Genomic DNA, 24,436 nt, shown 5'->3' on the forward strand with positions numbered 1-24,436 from the left:
GCGTCTCAGCGGGCCAGGGGGGACGACACCACCACCAGCAGCCGCGTCTCAGCTGGCCAGGGGGGATGACACCACCACCAGCAGCCGCGTCCCAGCTGGCCAGGAGGACGGCCTCTGCTGGCTCACGCCATACACATACACACATATACATATATACTCAAACCAAGGAAGAAGACGATAGCCGGGTTGCGTTATCATGGAGGCTGGTGAGCCGCGTCTCCACAATGCTTCGTTATCTAACTGAAGAAAAAAAAAAGGGAAATAAATTTGCCATAATATAAATATATAATGATACAATATATACATATAAGACCACCAGCAGCCGCGTCCCAGCTGGCCAGGGGGGACGACACCACCACCAGCAGCCGCGTCCCAGCTGGCCAGGGGGGACGACACCACCACCAGCAGCCGCATCCCAGCTGGCCCTACACCACCACCAGCAGCCAAGTCCCAGCTGGTCAGGGGGGACGACACCACCACCAGCAGCCGAGTCCCAGCTGGCCAGGGGGGACGACACCACCACCAGCAGCCGAGTCCCAGCTGGCCAGGGGGGACGACACCACCACCAGCAGCCGCGTCCCAGCTGGCCAGGGGGGAGACGGCCTCTGCTGGCTCACGCCATACACATACACACATATACATATATACTCAAACCAAGTTAGAAGAGGATAGCCGGGTTGCGTTATCATGGAGGCTGGAGAGCCGCGTCTCCACAATGCTTCGTTATCTAACTGAAGAAAAAAAAAAGGGAAATTAATTTGACATAATATAAATATATAATGATACAATATATACATATAAGACCACCAGCAGCCGCGTCCCAGCTGGCCAGGGGGGACACCACCACCAGCAGCCGCGTCCTAGCTGGCCAGGGGGGACGACACCACCACCAGCAGCCGCGTCCCAGCTGGCCAGGGTGGACGACACCACCACCAGCAGCCGCGTCCCAGCTGGCCAGGGGGGACGACACCACCACCAGCAGCCGCGTCCCAGCGGCCCAGGGGAGACACCACCACCAGCAGCCGCGTCCCAGGTGGCCAGGGGTGACACCACCACCAGCAGACGCGTCCCAGCTGGCCAGGGGGGACACCACCACCAGCAGACGCGTCCCAGCTGGCCAGGGGGGACAACACCACCACCAGCAGCCGCATCCCAGCTGGCCAGGGGGGACATCACCAGCAGCCGCGTCCCAGCTGGTCAGGTGGGACGACACCTCCACTAGCAGCCGCGTCCCAGCTGGCTAGGCGGGACGATACCACCACCAGCAGCCGCGTCCCAGGTCGCCAGGGGGGACGACACCACCACCAGCAGCCGAGTCCCAGCTGGCCAGGGGGGGGGACACCACCACCAGCAGCCGCGTCCCAGCTGGCCAGGGGGGAGACGGCCTCTGCTGGCTCACGCCATACACATACACACATATACATATATACTCAAACCAAGTTAGAAGAGGATAGCCGGGTTGCGTTATCATGGAGGCTGGAGAGCCGCGTCTCCACAATGCTTCGTTATCTAACTGAAGAAAAAAAAAAACGGAAATTAATTTGACATAATATAAATATATAATGATACAATATATACATATAAGACCACCAGCAGCCGCGTCCCAGCTGGCCAGGGGGGACACCACCACCAGCAGCCGCGTCCCAGCTGGCCAGGGGGGACGACACCACCACCAGCAGCCGCGTCCCAGCTGGCCAGGGGGGACGACACCACCACCAGCAGCCGCGTCCCAGCTGGCCAGGGGGGACGACACCACCACCAGCAGCCGCGTCCCAGCGGCCCAGGGGAGACACCACCACCAGCAGCCGCGTCCCAGGTGGCCAGGGGGGACACCACCACCAGGAGACGCGTCCCAGCGGGCCAGGGGGGACAACACCACCACCAGCAGCCGCGTCCCAGCGGGCCAGGGGGGACAACACCACCACCAGCAGCCGCGTCCCAGCGGGCCAGGGGGGACGACACCACCACCAGCAGCCGCGTCCCAGCCGGCCAGGTGGGAGACGGTCTCTGCTGGCTCACGCCATACACATACACACATATACATATATACTCAAACCAAGGAAGAAGAGGATAGCCGGGTTGCATTATACTACTTAACCGGAATTACTCAAAATGAAGGGACTTTGTCGTTTTTTAGACCCTGGGTCACTCCCACTGTCAGAGGTGCGGGCATCCAGGTGTCCGGAATAGGGGGTGCGGGCATTCAGGTGTCCGGAGTGGGGTCAATAAACTTTGGGTACATCCGGTTAACATCTGTACCATGTTCTGCTAAATAACCGGATTTACTCAAAATGAAGGGACTTTGTCGTTTTTTAGACCCTGGGTCACTCCCACTGTCAGAGGTGCGGACATTCAGGTGTCTGTCCTCACTGGCCAGGGGGGGCGACACCACCACCAGCAGCCGCATCCCAGCGGGCCAGGGAGGACGACACCACCACCAGCAGCCGCGTCCCAGCGGGAAGACACCACCACCAGCAGCCGTGTCCCAGCGGGCCAGGGGGGACGACACCACAACCAGCAGCCGCGTCCCAGCGGGCCAGGGGGGACGACACCACCACCAGCAGCCGCCTCCCAGGGGGCACGACACCACCACCAGCAGCAGCGTCACAGCGGGCTAGTGGGGACGACACCACCACCAGCAGCCACGTCCCAGCGGGGACGACACCACCACCAGCAGCCGCGTCCCAGCGGGCCAGGGGGGACGACACCACCACCAGCAGCCGCGTCCCTCCCAGCGGGCCAGGGGGGAAGACACCACCACCAGCAGCCGCGTCCCAGCGGGCCAGGGGGGACGACACCATCACCAGCAGCCGCGTCCCAGCGGGCCAGGGGGGACGACACCACCACCAGCAGCCGCGTCCCAGCTGGCCAGGGGGGGGGGGGGGGGGGCCACACCACCACCAGCAGCCGCGTCCCAGATGGCCAGGGGGGGGGGGGGGCGACACCACCACCAGCAGCCGCGTCCCAGCTGGCCAGGGGGGACGACACCACCACCAGCAGCCGCAGCGTCCCAGCTGGCCAGGGGGGACGACACCACCACCAACAGCCAAGTCCCAGCGGGCCAGGGGGGACGACACCACCACCAGCAGCCGCGTCCCAGCGGGCCAGGGGGGACGACACCACCACCAGCAGCCGCGTCCCAGCGGGCCAGGGGGGACGACACCACCACCAGCAGCCGCGTCCCAGCGGGCCAGGGGGGACGACACCACCACCAGCAGCCGCGTCCCAGCGGGCCAGGGGGGACGACACCACCACCAGCAGCCGCGTCCCAGCGGGCCAGGGGGGACGACACCACCACCAGCAGCCGCGTCCCAGCGGGCCAGGGGGGACGACACCACCACCAGCAGCCGCGTCCCAGCGGGCCAGGGGGGACGACACCACCACCAGCAGCCGCGTCCCAGCGGGCCAGGGGGGACGACACCACCACCAGCAGCCGCGTCCCAGCCGGCCAGGGGGGACGACACCACCACCAGCAGCCGCGTCCCAGCGGGCCAGGGGGGACGACACCACCACCAGCAGCCGCGTCCCAGCAGGCCAGGAGGCACGACACCAACACCAGCAGCCGCGTCCCAGCGGGCCAGGGGGGACGACACCACCACCAGCAGCAGCGTCCCAGCAGGCTAGTGGGGACAACACCACCACCAGCAGCCGCGTCCCAGCGGGGACGACACCACCACCAGCAGCCGCGTCCCAGCGGGGACGACACCACCACCAGCAGCCGCGTCCCAGCGGGGACGACACCACCACCAGCCGCGTCCCAGCGGGGACGACACCACCGCCAGCAGCCGCGTCCAAGCGGGCCAGGGGGGACGACACCACCACCAGCAGCCGCGTCCCAGCGGGCCAGGGGGGGGCGACACCACCACCAGCAGCCGCGTCCCAGCTGGCCAGGGGGGACGACACCACCACCAGCAGCCGCGTCCCAGCAGGCCAGAGGTGACGACACCACCACCAGCAGAAGCGTCCCAGCTGGCCAGACGGGACGACACCACCACCAGCAGCCGCGTCCCAGCTGGCCAGAGGGGATGACACCACCACCAGCAGCCGCGTCCCAGCGGGCCAGGGGGGACGACACCACCACCAGCAGCCGCGTCCCAGCGGGCCAGGGGGGAGGACACCACCACCAGCAGCCGCGTCCCAGCGGGCCAGGGGGGACGACACCACCACCAGCAGCCGCGTCTCAGCGGGCCAGGGGGGACGACACCACCACCAGCAGCCGCGTCTCAGCTGGCCAGGGGGGATGACACCACCACCAGCAGCCGCGTCTCAGCTGGCCAGGGGGGATGACACCACCACCAGCAGCCGCGTCCCAGCTGGCCAGGAGGACGGCCTCTGCTGGCTCACGCCATACACATACACACATATACATATATACTCAAACCAAGGAAGAAGAGGATAGCCGGGTTGCGTTATCATGGAGGCTGGTGAGCCGCGTCTCCACAATGCTTCGTTATCTAACTGAAGAAAAAAAAAAGGGAAATAAATTTGCCATAATATAAATATATAATGATACAATATATACATATAAGACCACCAGCAGCCGCGTCCCAGCTGGCCAGGGGGGACGACACCACCACCAGCAGCCGCGTCCCAGCTGGCCAGGGGGGACGACACCACCACCAGCAGCCGCATCCCAGCTGGCCCTACACCACCACCAGCAGCCGCGTCCCAGCTGGCCAGGGGGGACGACACCACCACCAGCAGCCGCGTCCCAGCTGGCCAGGGGGGACGACACCACCACCAGCAGCCGCGTCCCAGCTGGCCAGTTGGGACATACACAAAGAAACACACATACACATGGAGTAACGCACACAGGAGGAAGACAGCACACATATATATATATATATATATCTTAGATGGTTGCCCGATTCAAACGCATCGGGTATTCTAGAATATGTATGTAGTTTATTTATGAAGATTTAAGAATAATGCAATACATGCGGGCGTGCGGCGGTGTCTGCTTGCGGCGGTGTAGGTGTGCAGTGGGGTGTGTGAGCGGTGGTGTGGTTGTGTCTGTCACCCTGTGGCTTTGTACTCCTGTAGCTGTGTCCCTCTGTAGTTGTGTCCCCCTGAGCCTGCTGTCTCCCCCGTGTGCGGTGTCTGTCTGTACCTGCTCCCCATGTCCCCCTGTCTCTGCCTGTGGCCCATATCCCGCTGTCTCTGGCTCTCCCCCGTGTCCCCCTGTCTCTGCCTGTGGCCCATATCCCCCTGTCTCTGGCTGTCCCCCGTGTCCCCCCGTCTCTGCCTGTGGCCCATATCCCCGTCTCTGGCTGTCCCCCGTGTCCCCCTGTCTCTGCCTGTGGCCCATATCCCCCTGTCTCTGGCTGTCCCCCGTGTCCCCCTGTCTCTGCCTGTGGCCCATATCCCCCTGTCTCTGGCTGTCCCCCGTGTCCCCCTGTCTCTGGCTGTCCCCCATGTCCCTCTGTCTCTGGCTGTCCCCCAGTCTCTGGCTGTCCCCCATGTCCCCCTGTGGCTATGGCTGTCCCCCGTGTCCCCCTGTGTCTCTGACTGTCTCCCGTGTCCCCCTGTGTCTCTGGCTGTCCCCCGTGTCCCCCTGTGTCTCTGACTGTCCCCATGTCTCTGGCTGTCCCCCTGTCTCTGGCTGTCCCCCTGTCTCTGGCTGTCCCCCATGTCCCCCTGTGGCTCTGCTGCAGGCACCACCCCCCGTCCTCTGCTCCTGTCCTGTGTGCCTCTGTGTCCCTCTAGCCTCGTCCTCTGGCCCTGTCCTGTGTGGCCCTGTGCCCCCCTGTCTCTGGCTGTCCCCCTGTCTCTGGCTGTCCCCCGTGTCCCCCTGTCTCTGGTTGTCCCCCGTGTCCCCCTGTCTCTGGCTGTCCCCCAGTGTCTGCCTGTCTCTGGCTGTCCCCCTGTGGCTATGGCTGTCCCCCATGTCCCCCTGTCTCTGGCTGTCCCCCTGTCTCTGGCTGTCCCCCGTGTCCCCCCGTCTCTGGCTGTCCCCCTGTCTCTGGCAGTCCCCCGTGTCCCCCTGTCTCTGGCAGTCCCCCATGTCCCCCAGTGTCTGGCTGTCCCCCGTGTCCGCCTGTTTCTATGGCTGTCCCCCATGTCCCCCTGTGGCTATGGCTGTCCCCCATGTCCCCATGTGGCTATGGCTGTCCCCCTGTGGCTATGGCTGTCCCCCATGTCCCCCCTGTGTCTCTGGCTGTCCCTCATGTCCCCCCTGTGTCTCTGGCTGTCCCCCATGTACCCCTGTGTCTCTGGCTGTCCTCAGTGTCCCCCTGTCTCTCTGGCTGTCCCCAGTGTCCCGCTGTCCCCCTGTCTCTGGCTGTCCCCCGTGTCCCCCTGTGGCTATGGCTGTCCCCATGTCCCCCTGAGTCTCTGGCTGTCCCCCATGTCTCCCTGTGTCTCTGGCTGTCCCCCATGTCCCCCTGTGTCTCTGGCTGTCCCCCATGTCCCCCTGTGTCTCTGGCTGTCCCCCATGTCCCCCTGTATCTCTGGCTGTCCCCCATGTCCCCCTGTATCTCTGGCTGTCCCCCATGTCCCCCTGTCTCTGGTTGTCCCCCGTGTCCCCCTGTCTCTGGTTGTCCCCCGTGTCCCCCTGTGCCTCTGGCTGTCCCCCATGTCCCCCTGTGCCTCTGGCTGTCCCCCATGTCCCCCTGTGCCTCTGGCTGTCCCCCATGTCCCCCTGTGCCTCTGGCTGTCCCCCGTGTCCCCCTGTCTCTGGCTGTCCCCCGTGTCCCCCTGTATCTCTGGCTGTCCCCCGTGTCCCCCTGTATCTCTGGCTGTCCCCCGTGTCCCCCTGTCTCTGGCTGTCCCCAATGTCCCCCTGTATCTCTGGCTGTCCCCCTGTATCTCTGGCTGTCCCCCGTGTCCCCCTGTCTCTGGCTGTCCCCCATGTCCCCCTGTCTCTGGCTGTCCCCCTGTCTCTGGCTGTCCCCCGTGTCCCCCTGTATCTCTGGCTGTCCCCCATGTCCCCCTGTGTCTCTGGCTGTCCCCAGTGTCCCCCTGTGGCTCTGGCTGTCCCCAGTGTCCCCCTGTGGCTCTGGCTGTCCCTCATGTCCCCCATGTCCCCCTGTCTGTCCCCCATGTCCCCCTGTCTGTCCTCCTGTCTCTGGCTGTCCCCCGTGTCCCCCTGTGTCTCTGGCTCTCCCCCGTGTCCCCCTGTGTCTCTGGCTGTCCCCCGTGTCCCCCTCTGTCTCTGGCTGTCCTCTGTGTCCCCCTCTGTCTCTGGCTGTCCCCCGTGTCCCCCTGTCTCTGGCTGTCCCCCGTGTCCCCCTGTCTCTGGCTGTCCCCCTGTGTCTCTGGCTGTCCCCCATGTCCCCCTGTGTCTCTGGCTGTCCCCCATGTCCCCCTGTCTCTGGCTGTCCCCCATGTCCCCCTGTATCTCTGGCTGTCCCCAGTGTCCCCCTGTGGCTCTGGCTGTCCCCAGTGTCTCTGGCTGTCCCCCGTGTCTCTGGCTGTCCCCCGTGTCCCCCTGTATCTCTGGCTGTCCCCCATGTCCCCCTGTGTCTCTGGCTGTCCCCCATGTCCCCCTGTGTCTCTGGCTGTCCCCCATGTCCCCCTGTGTCTCTGGCTGTCCCCCATGTCCCCCTGTGTCTCTGGCTGTCCCCCATGTCCCCCTGTGTCTCTGGCTGTCCCCCATGTCCCCCTGTGTCTCTGGCTGTCCCCCGTGTCCCCCTGTCTCTGGTTGTCCCCCGTGTCCCCCTGTGGCTCTGGCTGTCCCCCGTGTCCCCCTGTGGCTCTGGCTGTCCCCCGTGTCCCCCTGGCTCTGGCTGTCCCCCTGTCTCTGGCTGTCCCCCTGTCTCTGGCTGTCCCCCTGTCTCTGGCTGTCCCCCTGTCTCTGGCTGTCCCCCGTGTCCCCCTGTCTCTGGCTGTCCCCCATGTCCCCCTGTGTCTCTGGCTGTCCCCAGTGTCCCCCTGTGGCTCTGGCTGTCCCCCTGTGTCTCTGGCTGTCCCCCGTGTCCCCCTGTGTCTCTGGCTGTCCCCAGTGTCCCCCTGTGGCTCTGGCTGTCCCCCATGTCCCGCTGTGTCTCTGGCTGTCCCCAGTGTCCCCCTGTCTCTCTGGCTGTCCCCAGTGTCCCGCTGTCCCCCTGTCTCTGGCTGTCCCCCGTGTCCCACTGTCTCTGGCTGTACCCCATGTCCCCCTGTGGCTATGGCTGTCCCCCATGTCCCCCTGAGTCTCTGGCTGTCCCCCATGTCCCCCTGTGTCTCTGGCTGTCCCCCATGTCTCCCTGTGTCTCTGGCTGTCCCCCATGTCCCCCTGTGTCTCTGGCTGTCCCCCATGTCCCCCTGTATCTCTGGCTGTCCCCCATGTCCCCCTGTCTCTGGTTGTCCCCCGTGTCCCCCTGTCTCTGGCTGTCCCCCATGTCCCCCTGTGTCTCTGGCTGTCCCCCATGTCCCCCTGTGTCTCTGGCTGTCCCCCATGTCCCCCTGTGCCTCTGGCTGTCCCCCGTGTCCCCCTGTATCTCTGGCTGTCCCCCGTGTCCCCCTGTATCTCTGGCTGTCCCCCGTGTCCCCCTGTATCTCTGGCTGTCCCCCGTGTCCCCCTGTATCTCTGGCTGTCCCCCGTGTCCCCCTGTCTCTGGCTGTCCCCCGTGTCCCCCTGTGTCTCTGGCTGTCCCCCATGTCCCCCTGTGTCTCTGGCTGTCCCCAATGTCCCCCTGTCTCTGGCTGTCCCCCGTGTCCCCCTGTATCTCTGGCTGTCCCCCGTGTCCCCCTGTATCTCTGGCTGTCCCCCGTGTCCCCCTGTCTCTGGCTGTCCCCCATGTCCCCCTGTCTCTGGCTGTCCCCCGTGTCCCCCTGTATCTCTGGCTGTCCCCCATGTCCCCCTGTGTCTCTGGCTGTCCCCAGTGTCCCCCTGTGGCTCTGGCTGTCCCCAGTGTCCCCCATGTCCCCCTGTCTGTCCCCCATGTCCCCCTGTCTGTCCCCCATGTCCTCCTGTCTCTGGCTGTCCCCCGTGTCCCCCTGTGTCTCTGGCTGTCCCCCGTGTCCCCCTCTGTCTCTGGCTGTCCCCCGTGTCCCCCTGTCTCTGGCTGTCCCCCTGTGTCTCTGGCTGTCCCCCATGTCCCCCTGTCTCTGGCTGTCCCCCATGTCCCCCTGTATCTCTGGCTGTCCCCAGTGTCCCCCTGTGGCTCTGGCTGTCCCCCGTGTCCCCCTGTATCTCTGGCTGTCCCCCATGTCCCCCTGTGTCTCTGGCTGTCCCCCATGTCCCCCTGTCTCTGGCTGTCCCCCATGTCCCCCTGTGGCTCTGGCTGTCCCCCATGTCCCCCTGTGGCTCTGGCTGTCCCCCGTGTCCCCCTGTGTCTCTGGCTGTCCCCCATGTCCCCCTGTGTCTGGCTGTCCCCCTGTCTCTGGCTGTCCCCCTGTCTCTGGCTGTCCTCCTGTCTCTGGCTGTCCCCCGTGTCCCCCTGTGTCTCTGGCTCTCCCCCGTGTCCCCCTGTGTCTCTGGCTGTCCCCCGTGTCCCCCTCTGTCTCTGGCTGTCCTCTGTGTCCCCCTCTGTCTCTGGCTGTCCCCCGTGTCCCCCTGTCTCTGGCTGTCCCCCTGTGTCTCTGGCTGTCCCCCATGTCCCCCTGTGTCTCTGGCTGTCCCCCATGTCCCCCTGTCTCTGGCTGTCCCCCATGTCCCCCTGTATGTCTGGCTGTCCCCAGTGTCCCCCTGTGGCTCTGGCTGTCCCCAGTGTCTCTGGCTGTCCCCCGTGTCTCTGGCTGTCCCCCGTGTCCCCCTGTATCTCTGGCTGTCCCCCATGTCCCCCTGTGTCTCTGGCTGTCCCCCATGTCCCCCTGTGTCTCTGGCTGTCCCCCATGTCCCCCTGTCTCTGGCTGTCCCCCATGTCCCCCTGTCTCTGGCTGTCCCCCGTGTCCCACTGTCTCTGGCTGTCCCCCGTGTCCCCCTGTGGCTATGGCTGTCCCCATGTCCCCCTGAGTCTCTGGCTGTCCCCCATGTCCCCCTGTGTCTCTGGCTGTCCCCCATGTCTCCCTGTGTCTCTGGCTGTCCCCCATGTCTCCCTGTGTCTCTGGCTGTCCCCCATGTCCCCCTGTGTCTCTGGCTGTCCCCCGTGTCCCCCTGTGGCTCTGGCTGTCCCCCATGTCCCCCTGTCTCTGGCTGTCCCCCTGTCTCTGGCTGTCCCCCTGTCTCTGGCTGTCCCCCTGTCTCTGGCTGTCCCCCTGTCTCTGGCTGTCCCCCTGTCTCTGGCTGTCCCCCGTGTCCCCCTGTCTCTGGCTGTCCCCCATGTCCCCCTGTGTCTCTGGCTGTCCCCAGTGTCCCCCTGTGGCTCTGGCTGTCCCCCTGTGTCTCTGGCTGTCCCCGGTGTCCCCCTGTGTCTCTGGCTGTCCCCAGTGTCCCCCTGTGGCTCTGGCTGTCCCCCATGTCCCGCTGTGTCTCTGGCTGTCCCCAGTGTCCCCCTGTCTCTCTGGCTGTCCCCAGTGTCCCGCTGTCCCCCTGTCTCTGGCTGTCCCCCGTGTCCCACTGTCTCTGGCTGTACCCCGTGTCCCCCTGTGGCTATGGCTGTCCCCCATGTCCCCCTGAGTCTCTGGCTGTCCCCCATGTCCCCCTGTGTCTCTGGCTGTCCCCCATGTCTCCCTGTGTCTCTGGCTGTCCCCCATGTCACCCTGTGTCTCTGGCTGTCCCCCATGTCCCCCTGTATCTCTGGCTGTCCCCCATGTCCCCCTGTCTCTGGTTGTCCCCCGTGTCCCCCTGTCTCTGGCTGTCCCCCATGTCCCCCTGTGTCTCTGGCTGTCCCCCATGTCCCCCTGTGTCTCTGGCTGTCCCCCATGTCCCCCTGTGCCTCTGGCTGTCCCCCGTGTCCCCCTGTATCTCTGGCTGTCCCCCGTGTCCCCCTGTATCTCTGGCTGTCCCCCGTGTCCCCCTGTATCTCTGGCTGTCCCCCGTGTCCCCCTGTATCTCTGGCTGTCCCCCGTGTCCCCCTGTCTCTGGCTGTCCCCCGTGTCCCCCTGTGTCTCTGGCTGTCCCCCATGTCCCCCTGTGTCTCTGGCTGTCCCCAATGTCCCCCTGTCTCTGGCTGTCCCCCGTGTCCCCCTGTATCTCTGGCTGTCCCCCGTGTCCCCCTGTATCTCTGGCTGTCCCCCATGTCCCCCTGTCTCTGGCTGTCCCCCGTGTCCCCCTGTATCTCTGGCTGTCCCCCATGTCCCCCTGTGTCTCTGGCTGTCCCCAGTGTCCCCCTGTGGCTCTGGCTGTCCCCAGTGTCCCCCATGTCCCCCTGTCTGTCCCCCAGTCTGTCCCCCATGTCCTCCTGTCTCTGGCTGTCCCCCGTGTCCCCCTGTGTCTCTGGCTGTCCCCCGTGTCCCCCTGTGTCTCTGGCTGTCCCCCGTGTCCCCCTCTGTCTCTGGCTGTCCCCCGTGTCCCCCTGTCTCTGGCTGTCCCCCTGTGTCTCTGGCTGTCCCCCATGTCCCCCTGTCTCTGGCTGTCCCCCATGTCCCCCTGTATCTCTGGCTGTCCCCAGTGTCCCCCTGTGGCTCTGGCTGTCCCCCGTGTCCCCCTGTATCTCTGGCTGTCCCCCATGTCCCCCTGTGTCTCTGGCTGTCCCCCATGTCCCCCTGTGTCTCTGGCTGTCCCCCATGTCCCCCTGTCTCTGGCTGTCCCCCATGTCCCCCTGTGGCTCTGGCTGTCCCCCATGTCCCCCTGTGGCTCTGGCTGTCCCCCGTGTCCCCCTGTGTCTCTGGCTGTCCCCCATGTCCCCCTGTGTCTGGCTGTCCCCCTGTCTCTGGCTGTCCCCCTGTCTCTGGCTGTCCCCCGTGTCCCCCTGTCTCTGCTGTCCCCCATGTCCCCCTGTGGCTCTGGCTGTCCCCAGTGTCCCCCTGTGGCTCTGGCTGTCCCCCATGTCCCCCTGTGTCTCTGGCTGTCCCCCTGTGGCTCTGGCTGTCCCCAGTGTCCCCCTGTGGCTCTGGCTGTCCCCAGTGTCCCCCTGTGGCTCTGGCTGTCCCCCGTGTCCCCCTGTGTCTCTGGCTGTCCCCCGTGTCCCCCTGTGTCTCTGGCTGTCCCCCGTGTCCCCCTCTGTCTCTGGCTGTCCCCCGTGTCCCCCTCTGTCTCTGGCTGTCCCCCGTGTCCCCCTCTGTCTCTGGCTGTCCCCCGTGTCCCCCTGTCTCTGGCTGTCCCCCTGTGTCTCTGGCTGTCCCCCATGTCCCCCTGTATCTCTGGCTGTCCCCAGTGTCCCCCTGTGGCTCTGGCTGTCCCCAGTGTCTCTGGCTGTCCCCCGTGTCTCTGGCTGTCCCCCTGTATCTCTGGCTGTCCCCCATGTCCCCCTGTGTCTCTGGCTGTCCCCCGTGTCCCCCTGTCTCTGGCTGTCCCCCGTGTCCCCCTGTCTCTGGCTGTCCCCCATGTCCCCCTGTGTCTCTGGCTGTCCCCCATGTCCCCCTGTGTCTCTGGCTGTCCCCCGTGTCCCCCTGGCTCTGGCTGTCCCCCATGTCCCCCTGTGGCTCTGGCTGTCCCCCATGTCCCCCTGTGGCTCTGGCTGTCCCCCATGTCCCCCTGTGGCTCTGGTTGTCCCCCGTGTCCCCCTGTGGCTCTGGCTGTCCCCCTGTCTCTGGCTGTCCCCCATGTCCCCCTGTGGCTCTGGTTGTCCCCCGTGTCCCCCTGTGGCTCTGGCTGTCCCCCGTGTCCCCCTGTCTCTGGCTGTCCCCCGTGTCCCCCTGTCTCTGGTTGTCCCCCGTGTCCCCCTGTGGCTCTGGCTGTCCCCTGTGTCCCCCTGTGGCTCTGGCTGTCCCCCATGTCCCCCTGTGTCTCTGACTGTCCCCCGTGTCCCCCTGTATCTCTGGCTGTCCCCCGTGTCCCCCTGTCTCTGGCTGTCCCCCGTGTCCCCCTGTCTCTGGTTGTCCCCCGTGTCCCCCTGTGGCTCTGGCTGTCCCCCGTGTCCCCCTGTATCTCTGGCTGTCCCCCATGTCCCCCTGTGTCTCTGGCTGTCCCCCGTGTCCCCCTGTGGCTCTGGCTGTCCCCCATGTCCCCCTGTGTCTCTGGCTGTCCCCCGTGTCCCCCTGTCTCTGGCTGTCCCCCTGTCTCTGGCTGTCCCCCGTGTCCCCCTGTATCTCTGGCTGTCCCCCATGTCCCCCTGTGGCTCTGGCTGTCCCCCGTGTGCCCCTGTCTCTGGTTGTCCCCCGTGTCCCCCTGTCTCTGGTTGTCCCCCGTGTCCCCCTGTGGCTCTGGCTGTCCCCCGTGTCCCCCTGTATCTCTGGCTGTCCCCCGTGTCCCCCTGTCTCTGGCTGTCCCCCGTGTCCCCCTGTATCTCTGGCTGTCCCCCGTGTCCCCCTGTGGCTCTGGCTGTCCCCCGTGTCCCCCTGTGGCTCTGGCTGTCCCCCGTGTCCCCCTGTGGCTCTGGCTGTCCCCCGTGTCCCCCTGTCTCTGGCTGTCCCCCGTGTCCCCCTGTCTCTGGCTGTCCCCCTGTCTCTGGCTGTCCCCCGTGTCCCCCTGTCTCTGGCTGTCCCCCGTGTCCCCCTGTGGCTCTGCTGCAGGCACCACCCCCCGTCCTCTGCTCCTGTCCTGTGAGCCTCTGCGTCCCTCTAGCCTCGTCCTCTGGCCCTGTCCTGTCCTGTGTGGCCCTGTGTCCCCCCTGTTGTGGTCCTTTGCCCCAGTCCTGTTGGGACATAGGATCGTTGAGTGTACCTAAGTTAAGGATGACAGCAGCCGGCGGGTATCCGCTGCTGCCATTTTCTTCAGTCTCAGCCAATCCGGGAAGGCAGGAAGGGAGAGTTCCGTTCTCCCGCGGAGGCTCTTGGGAGCTGTAGTTCTCCAGGCACTGTCACTGACTCTTCTGGCCTGGGCATGGACTACATCTCCCAACATGCTGTGCGGCTGCGGCCTCAGCCAGGCAGCTGGCTTCCCAGTAGCGTCACGTCCTCCCGCCCCCAGCCATTCACACAGGGACGGGGAAAGGAGATAACAGTGCAGGCTGGAACATAGAGCTGGCGCCCCCCCTCCCCCACGGCCATTCTACATTGTGCTCCGGACGGGGTCACAAGCAGTTCACACTGTACACGGCCCACCACATCGAGCCCGCAGCCCGTGCGCGTCCCCTACCGGCCGTTCACATATTGTACATGGCACCATGAGTGACAAGCCAGCCGGCTCCGAGTCAAACACCCGGACCCCGCCCCCGCCGTGCAACATCCCCGTTTTACGCGATTTGAGGGTCTTTTTAAGTACTTTTATTGCGGCGGCCATCATCCGGGGGAGGGGCTGATGATACCACACGCACTTAAAACTCAATCTGCAGGAAAAAAGTCACTGACCCCATTTTTCACATGAAATTCGCAAAATAAAAATAAGCGTACGTGCGGACGCGCCTCCGTTCAGCGCAGCGTCCGTTATCACGCTGAATTACGCCAAAAACCGTGAACTTTATCGTTTTTTTGGCGCGCTTATTTCGTCGCCCGTTCCTCCGCGCCTCCGTTCAGCGCAGCGTCCGTTATCACGCTCATCGGACGAATTACAGCAAAAAAACGTAAACTTTCTCTATTTTTGAGCGCACTTTTTTTTCCACCCCATTGGCCTAACTAAAGGCAAAACTGTCCATGGACAGCAGCACCATCTGCTGCTCGTTCGCTGCATTGCTTCTCCTAACCCAGATAATGGTGTTTGAGGGTTCCGTGGTCTCCTGCGCCATCTGCCTGTGGTCGGTAGACCGCATATGCTAATCCGGTTAAGGTGTGCATTTCTTGAATTTTGGGTCATGCTAATACGGTTAAAGTGATTTTGGGGTCATCTTTTCCATGAAAAGTGGGCGTGGTCCCAGAGGCGCGGGAGAGGCGGCATATCGTTCGGCCTGCCTAGGCGGTCGGGCAGGCAAAGTCCTCGCGACCGCCGGGGCGACGGAACGGCCGCGGCGGCCCAAAGAAACGCCACGGCGAGGGGAAAAAAGACACCGCAAAAGCGGAGATGCTGCCCTCGCGGGCCTTGTCACGGGGCCCGGAGTACCGATTTTCGAGGCGATCGGCCAAAATTTTCGTTTTCCGCGAGTCAGGCTGTTGAGCTGCACTCACTATTCTGCTGGTGCAGTCACTGTGTACATACATTACATTACTGATACGGTACTGATCCTGAGTTACATCCTGTATTATACTCCAGAGCTGCACTCACTATTCTGCTGATGCAGTCACTGTGTACATACATTACATTACTGATCATGAGTTACATCCTGTATTATACTCCAGAGCTGCACTCACTATTCTACTGGTGCAGTCACTGTGTACATACATTACATTACTGATCCTGTACTGATCCTGAGTTACATCCTGTATTATACTCCAGAGCTGCACTCACTATTCTGCTGGTGCAGTCACTGTTTACATACATTACATTTCTGATCCTGAGTTACATCCTGTATTATACTCCAGAGCTGCACTCACTATTCTGCTGGTGCAGTCACTGTGTACATACATTACATTACTGATCATGAGTTACATCCTGTATTATACTCCAGAGCTGCACTCACTATTCTGCTGGTGCAGTCACTGTGTACATACATTACATTACTGATCCTGTACTGATCCTGAGTTACATCCTGTATTATACTCCAGAGCTGCACTCACTATTCTGCTGGTGCAGTCACTGTGTACATACATTACATTTCTGATCCTGAGTTACATCCTGTATTATACTCCAGAGCTGCACTCACTATTCTGCTGGTGCAGTCACTGTGTACATACATTACATTACTGATCATGAGTTACATCCTGTATTATACTCCAGAGCTGCACTCACTATTCTGCTGGTGCAGTCACTGTGTACATACATTACATTACTGATCCTGTACTGATCCTGAGTTACATCCTGTATTATACTCCAGAGCTGCACTCACTATTCTGCTGGTGCAGTCACTGTGTACATACATTACATTTCTGATCCTGAGTTACATCCTGTATTATACTCCAGAGCTGCACTCACTATTCTGCTGGTGCAGTCACTGTGTACATACATTACATTACTGATCCTGTACTGATCCTGAGTTACATCCTGTATTATACTCCAGAGCTGCACTCACTATTCTGCTGGTGCAGTCACTGTGTACATACATTACATTTCTGATCCTGAGTTACATCCTGTATTATACTCCAGAGCTGCACTCACTATTCTGCTGGTGCAGTCACTGTGTACATACATTACATTACTGATCCTGAGTTACATCCTGTATTATACTCCAGAGCTGCACTCACTATTCTGCTGGTGTAGTCACTGTGTACATACATTACATTACTGATCCTGAGTTACATCCTGCATTATACTCCAGAGCTGCACTCACTATTCTGCTGGTGTAGTCACTGTGTACATACATTACATTACTGATCCTGAGTTACATCCTGTATTATACTCCGGAGCTGCACTCACTATTCTGCTGGTGTAGTCACTGTGTACATACATTACATTACTGATCCTGAGTTACATCCTGTATTATACTCCGGAGCTGCACTCTTTATTCTGCTGGTGCAGTCACTGTGTGCATACATTATATTACTGGTCCTGTACTGATCCTGAGTTACATCCTGTAGATCTTTTTATCATAAAAATGAAAAACATAACAATAATAATAACAGAAACATAACAAAATTAATAACCACAAAATAAACAATGTAATGAACTGGTCCAGCCGCTCCCTCTCTCCTCACACACATATTATACATATATACAGAATAAACAACTACTTACACTATGACATCTGGTCCGGTTACCAAACAAATAACAATATAGTAAGTAAAATAAACAATAGCCGACAAAATGATATACAAACTAATATATATATATATACAAACTAATATATATATATATACACTTTTTTTAAAAAAAATATAAAATAAATACTAACTATACAAGACAAAACAAAACATCCCACACTCGAGCCGACCAGTCCCAACCCCGGCACTGACCTGAGAGCTGGTCCTGCGTCTCATGCCTCAGTCCATGTCCAACGTCCATAGGCCAGATCAGGCAGTGCCAGTTTCTCACCCAAATAATCATTGTCCCACAAGATGAACCCACCTCCCCCCTTTTCCCACCACCCAACCTAACACCTACACCCAAATCCGTATCCTTATATACAATATATACAGAAGCAAACAATACAATAACAAACAATACAATAACCACAACTGACAAAGCCCAAGTTCGGCGCCTGCAGCCCTACATCACTGTCTACTGATCAATAAAACAAAAATCTATGGTGTCAGCAGCAGCCCACCACCAGGAGAGGAGACGACCAGACTAGGGCACATTAAAAGAAAAGCCCCTCAAGAGGAGAGTGGCCCTACGTGTGCCCAGTCTCTCATACTCCAGAGAACTCACCTTCACCAGGTCACCGAGTATGGTCCTAAACACATCGTCCATTGGGAGGATTTTTCGTTGCGTCTATACTAAGCACCGTGCGTTCCACGTGTGATACCTAACCACTGTGCTAACTAGAAATAAGGTGCAGCGGCCCCGACCACCCAGGTCTCCGAATGCTCCATAGGCCCATTCCGCATAAGAGGGCCAGTCAATGGAGGCGCCCACCCTGTTGTACACCTCTGTGTTAAAGGGACAACGAAGCAGGAAGTGGTCCATGCTTTCAAGCATGGTACCACAATGCTCCCAAGGACAGTTCCTGTCCTCAGAGCTCCTACACTTCAGATTGTTCCTCACACACAGTTTCCCATGGAAGCAGCGCCAAGCCAAGTCCCAAAACTTCGACGGGATCCTGATAGATTTCAAAAGATGCAGACCCACCCCAAGATCCCGACTTGGGCAATCCCTGAGCGCCAGAGGCCTCTGAAAATGGGTGAACAGAACCCTTTTGTCAAGGAGAGCTTCCTTGGCAGAGTCCTGACCTCCCACATTCCCAGACCCCACCGGCGAATTACCTTCAGAACCACGGTAGCGTAAGCCGGGAGATGTCCATGCGGTGTTCATAGATCCTTCACTTGCCCTCCTGTCTCCCATTCCTGGAAGAAAGGCTGAAACCATCCCCTACAGGAGAATACCCACAGAGGAGCCCTCTCTTTCCAGAGGTTTGCAATATTGATCTTAATGAAGGTATTCACAAGGAATACCACAGGGTTGACCATACCGAACCCTCCTAGTCTCCTCGTACGGTAAGTAACCTCCCTCTTGACCAGGTTCAGTCTATTCCCCCATAACAGTTGGAAGAACAAACTGTAGACCTGAGTCCAGAGAGGCTCCGGCAAGATGCACACACTGAGCAGATAGATCAGCAAAGGGAGCAGGTTGGTTTTAATCAGGTTTACCCTTTCCCTTAGGGTCAAAGACCAACCCTTCCATTGGTTCACCTTCTGAGTGGCGATCTCTAGCCTGCTGTCCCAATTTTGTTTGGGGTAATCCCCCTGGCCAAATTCGAAGCCAAGAACTTTTGCAGAGACTTTGGGTCCTGGAAGGGTGTCCGGGAGATCAAAACCAGAATCTCCTCCTCCCAGCCAGAGACTCTCACACTTATCCCGGTTGATCTTAGACCCGGATGCCTCCGAGTAGCGATTTACCTCTGACATCAGCCACTCTGCCTCCCCATCAGAGGAAACAAAAACGGTGACGTCATCGGCATACGCCACCACTCTCAGAGTAGCTTCCGGTGCTGCCCGGTCCATCCCGATCGTAGCCAACGGTCCACGCTCCACCCTCCTAAGAAGTGGGTCAATCGCAAACACGTACAGCAGCGGGCTCAAGGGACAACCATGGCGAACACCACACCCAACCTCGAAAGAGCTGCCAATCCAACCGTTCTCAAGCGGGAAACTCTCTGCCCCAGCGTACAAGGTCTTAAGCCAATCAACAAACCCACCCCCGGCAGGCCATACTTCAGAAGGAGAGATTGAACCGATCAAACGCTTTTGCCTCGTCCAATGACAGCATGTACCCCTTGAAGTGGCCAGCCCTAACCTGCTCCACCGCCTCTCGGACACAGAGTAGAGCACTAATTGTACTGCGGCCCGGAACAGAGCAATGCTGGGCTCCCGAAAGGAGTCGGGGCACAAATTTCACCAGCCGATTAAACATCACCTTTGCCAAAACCTTCCTGTCTGCATTGAGAAGCGCTATGGGACGCCAATTCTCAATGCAAGATGAGTCCTTACCCTTTGACAAGATGATCAGGGCAGACCTCCTCATTGACTTTGGCAGAGTGCCCGAGGAAAGACACTCATTGAATACCGCAGTCAAGAGGGGAACCAAGGCGTCCTTAAAGGTCTTATAGAATTCAGATGTTAAGCCATCTGGACCGGGAGATTTCTTTAGGGTAAGCCCTTCAATCGCCAACTTAACTTCCTCTTCCCTGATCATCTCTGTCAAAACGCCAAGAGAGGGGTCTACCCCTGGTTCGGGGATGGCTTCAGCCAAAAAAGCCGACATCTCATCCCAATCCAGATCCCTCTTCCCCAAGAGGTGCGAGTAGAAGGATCTGACGACCTCCAGGATCCCTGATCTGGATCTTTTCAGGGACACCGCAGTGTCAACCAGTCCTGTAACAACTTTACTATTCACTGATATCTTGCAGTTTTTGTAAGCGTCTGGCGAGCGGTACTTCCCATAATCCCTCTCAAAACCCAAATATGCGTGTCTATCATACTGACACCTCATTAGCAAAGATTTCACTCTGGAGATCTCCTCGCGGCTACCTCCAGTTGAGACAAGATTCTCGAGTTTCCTCCTCAGGCCCTGATACACGCGGTACCTGTCCAGACTCCTGAGGCTCAAGAGCTGGTGGAAGAATCTCGCCACCCTTTTCTTGAACATCTCCCACCACTCTGACTTACTACTACAAAGATCTAGTAAGGGTACCTGGCTCTGAAGAAAATCCTCAAAGGACTGTCTTATCTCCGCTTCTTCCAAGAGAGACGAATTGAGCCTCCAAAAGCCTCTTCCCATCCGGGGGGTCTCTGTAACATTCAGAGAAAACAAAATCAAACAGTGATCGGAGTACTCCACCTCAACAACAGACACTACCGAAGAGACGGCTTCCTCCTTTAAATAAAACCTGTCTATCCTGGACCTACAGTTACCTCTATGATAGGTGAACCCCTCGTGGCCTGGGGTGTGCCGAATGTGGACATTCACCAGGCGAGCCTCACTAGCTATACTATTAAGGGTGACACTATCATAAGTCAGCTTGTCTCTGGAACCTCCTCTATCCCGGGGCCTCGTGACAGTGTTGAAGTCCCCTCCAAAAACGACCTGCCGACTCGTAAAAAGGTAGGGCTTGATCCTAATAAAGAGACACTTCCGGTCCCACTTAGATTGGGGACCATAGATATTAATGAGCCGAAGCTCCTGTCCCTTCATGAGGACATCTAATATCAGGCACCTCCCCATTTCTAACTCAATAACCCGCCGGCATTCTACCGGTGCGGTAAAAAGGACCGCTACTCCGCTATATGGCTCAGCCGCAAGAGACCAATAGGAGGGCCCGGGTCTCCACTCCTTCTTAGCGATAAACACCTCTGCCATATTTGGCAGCCTGGTCTCTTGCAAAAAGAAAATGTCAGCTTCAACCCTGCTGAGAAAATCAAAGGCCGCAAATCTAGCCATATTTGACTTAATGCTGGCGACATTAATGGACTTCAGTGTCAACGGATTGGGTACCGCCATCATTGGTGATTGAGTTCGATGGCTTTCTTCTTCCCACTCCCCTTATCCTCTGCCTCAGATGAGAAATCCTTCCCCCTCTTTAATGATACAGACGTGTCCATCACAACATTTTTCCTTCTTTATTCGTCCTCGTCTCAGGACTCTGGGCCAGTCCCTCCCCCCAAGGACATTGCATCCCCAGGAGAAGGAGACCCCTGTAAGCTGCGCCGAAGCTGGAGCCTCACCCTCGGCCTCCTCCTCAGAGGAAGAGATGTTATCAAGGGCTTGGAATCGGTTAGAAAGACCAACCAGAGGGGAGTCAGTTTTACCTTCCTTAGGTACCTTGGTCAGAGCGGTAGAAGATGTTTTATCTCCCTTCTTTCTCTTCTTTTTGGTGCCGAGCTTACGCTTGTCCTCTAGCCACCGCTTATTATCCTCATCCATACTTTCATAATGGGAGGATTCTCAGGCAGAGGTGATTTCCTCCCTGTGGATCCTCCTGACCTCCTCATCCAACTCATCATCCCTCGGGGCCTCAGCAGCAAGACTGGCATCCAGGACAGGGGCCGCCCCGGTAGTCTGGGGCTCGCCCTGCTCCCTCTCCTGTCTGCGCTTGTCTAGACGCCTCAGCTGGGCAGGCGTATTTTATTGCTTTTCTTCCCTGGCCCCTCAGCTCCCCCACCCCTGCTAGTCCCCTCCCCAGCAGAATCGGCCTCACTGCTTTCTCCCACCGGGGTCTCAACTGCATTAACGAATGAGCGAGGACAACGGCTGAATGGGTGACCTAACTCACCACACAGGTGGCACCTAATCTACACACAAGAGGCAGCAAGATGGCCGACACCCCCACACAACGCACATTTCTGCACGGTGCAGTTTGCACTGAAGTGTGTGGGATCGCCGCACCTGTGACAGAGCTTCGGTTGCCCCTGGTAGAAGACCAGGATACGATCCCTACCCAGGAAGGCAGAATATGGGCAACCGTACTACCTGAATGCTTAAGTTTTACCATAAACGTCCAGGACCCTGACCAGATACCAAACTCGTCGCGGTTTTTCTTTGGCATCTCCACTACCTCTCCATACTGACCAAGCCACGTCATGATGTAATAACAAGAAAGTGACTCGTTACGAGTCATCACGGTCACTTTCTTGATTTGGTTTTGGCGAGACACTGCCTGAAAGGCAAAGTCTCGCCAGCCGGGCTCATTTTTTGCCTACTCATAATTCGTCCGGAAGAGCTCAAGCCCCTCCAGCTGAACAAAGCTGACATCAAACTCAGGCGTGGAATAGGGATGTATCAAGGCGTAGATGTCAATAGCCTTGAAGCCCATCCTCAGGAGGAGCTCCACAACTTTAGACCTTGGAGGACATGCATCAGTGCCCCTCCACCGAAGACGGACCACATTCTTACGCACACTGCCTGGCCCAGCTGTTGGGAGGGACCACACTGTATCCCCCCATTTTTGGTATCGGAAGGCCCCGAGGCCATGCCTCTCTATCCAGAAGTATAGATCAACCTCTCGACCCTCTACCATTAGTGATCTCTCCCCCTTCTTTAGAGCCTCCAGAAGGCGCCGTTGCAACATGCTGTCCCCAAAGCCCGGAGACGAGGAGGATGCCCTATTTGCCCCGGCGGTGACACTGGCATAACTCTGGACAGGTATTGCCACCACCGGGGGGGCAACCGGACCAGTGACTACATCAGCCCCAACAGCATCACCATTACCCACCTCCATCTCACCCTCCACCAAACCAGCAACCACACCACTGGAGAATGAATTGGCCTCATTCACACCCACCACCACATTCATTCCTGCTAGACCAGTAACAATGGTGGATGACATTTTGACCTCAGCATCATCAGGCACAAGGGGCTCAGTCCCCTCCATAGAACTGGAGGAGAGCTCACCTCTGGTCTTATGTGTGCCCTCCACATCATCAGTCGGTAATTTCTGCTGTTTTGCATTTGTAGAGATGCGATGCTGATCTTTAGCTGTTGTGAGGTGCTGCTGATCTTTAGCATCAGGATCTTCCTGACCAGCGGCGCCAACACAAAATAACACTTTCATGGGAGGACTGGAACGCTCAGCCCCAGCAGCCCCCTCACCCTGTCGCCGCTTCTCAACTAAGTGATCAGCGGCAACAGCATTCAGAGGCACCGAGGCTACCGAAGCTGCCCCCGACACCGTGCTGCTCCTCCATCCCACTGAGGAGCGCACCGCAGCATCATGGTCTGACCGAACGCCCGCCGCCCGGCCGCCCTCACTGTCCAGCCTCTCGGCTGATGCACCTCCTGCTGCGTCCCTGCTACTACAAGCAGAGACGGAGTTCTGCGCCTCACTACCAAGCTGTGTAATCTCCCCACGCCTTTGCACCGGATCCACAGCAGAACCCGGGCTGGGCTGGGCAACGGGGCTTATACAGCGAGGTGAGCCTGCCGCCGACTCAGGGGGTACAGGGAGGGGGGCATATACATAGCTTACCGCTTCCTTCAGCTTTTTGTGGCCCCCAGGTGCCTCTTCTGGCAGATCGTCACCAAGATGGAAGTTTTGGAGGCACACTGGGGACTCCAGGAGCTTTATTTCTGCCATTAGCGCCCCTTCCTGGCTGCTACTGTCACTGTCCTCCACAGAGCTGGCAGAACTGCGACCGGATGCCATTGTTGCCTGTCCTGCAGGGAGCTCGCTGCACGTGGCCTGCGGTTGACTTTGCAGGCTGCCAGGTGGGGCTTTCTGCTGGTCATCATCACTCTCATCATCCACCTGGCTCTCAGGCTGCAGCCCCATCTGTCTTTCCTCTCTGTTATCAGCCATTTCTCTGAAACAATCTTCATTTATCAGTTTTTCTTTAAAGGGACCAATCTGCTCCCTGATGGTAGCTTTCCTTAGTTCCAGCACATTAATCTCAGTTTTGAGCCTCTTTATCTTTGCTTGGAGGTTTGTCTTCCTCGGTTTGGAGGCACCTGCAGCTTTGGCGCTTGTGCAGCGCACCTCCTCCCGAAGCCTCTTGACGAGCTTACTTGCATCTTCATACTCACGGAAGGGGATCATGACCCGGGAGGCATAGGTGGACACAGACTCCCTTGGTCCCTGCAGCCCCCAACCCCCCTCAGTGAGGTCAGCCTCACCTCCGTGAGCGCTCATCTCCCGGCCGGTACCAGCAGAAGGACCTCGACCGCCGGACCCATCTGCGGGACGGAGATGCAGCCGGGAGATGAGCGGCGCGAGGCGCTCATCTCCTGGCCGGTAGCAGCGGAAGGACCGCCGGCGTCGCTGACCTCCATGCGGAAGGGAGGACCGGGGAGCGGCGCTGAGGGTCGGGATACTTCTGCTGCGAGCGCCCGCTCATGTCCCGGGTTCTCGCAGCGGAAGTACCCGCACAGGCAGCGCCGCTCCCCGGTCCTCACCAAGACGATTCGATGATTGGTCGCGGTCTTCGGACCCGACCAATCACTGATCTTACTGCAAAAGTTAAACACCGCTGTGCTGATTGGTCGCGAACGCTGCCCGCACCAATCACCGATTTGGGCGCCACATTTAAATATCGGCCGCGACCAATCACCGATCTTGGCTTCACATTTAAACACCGCTGTGCTGATTGGTTTCCGACGCCGGGCGCGACCAATCACCGATTTTGGCGCCACATTTAAATAGCGTCCACGACCAATCAGCACAGCGGTGTTTAAATGTGGAGTCAAGATCGGTGATTGGTCGCGGCCGATATTTAAATTTGGCGCCCAAATCGGTGATTGGTCGCGGACAGCGTCCGCGACCAATCAGCACAGTAGTGTTTAACTTTTGCGGCAAGATCAGTGATTGGTCGCGGGCCAAGACCGCGACCAATCACCGATTTGTGCGGCACATTTAAATAGCGGCCGCGACCAATTGGATGTCAGTGACGCACCCCCTGGGCCATATTCTTTAGGGGG

Source organism: Phyllobates terribilis, unplaced genomic scaffold (genome assembly GCF_046119375.1).
Source record: "Phyllobates terribilis strain yellow unplaced genomic scaffold, ASM4611937v1 Scaffold_3__8_contigs__length_932513732, whole genome shotgun sequence".
Lineage (NCBI taxonomy): Eukaryota > Metazoa > Chordata > Amphibia > Anura > Dendrobatidae > Phyllobates > Phyllobates terribilis.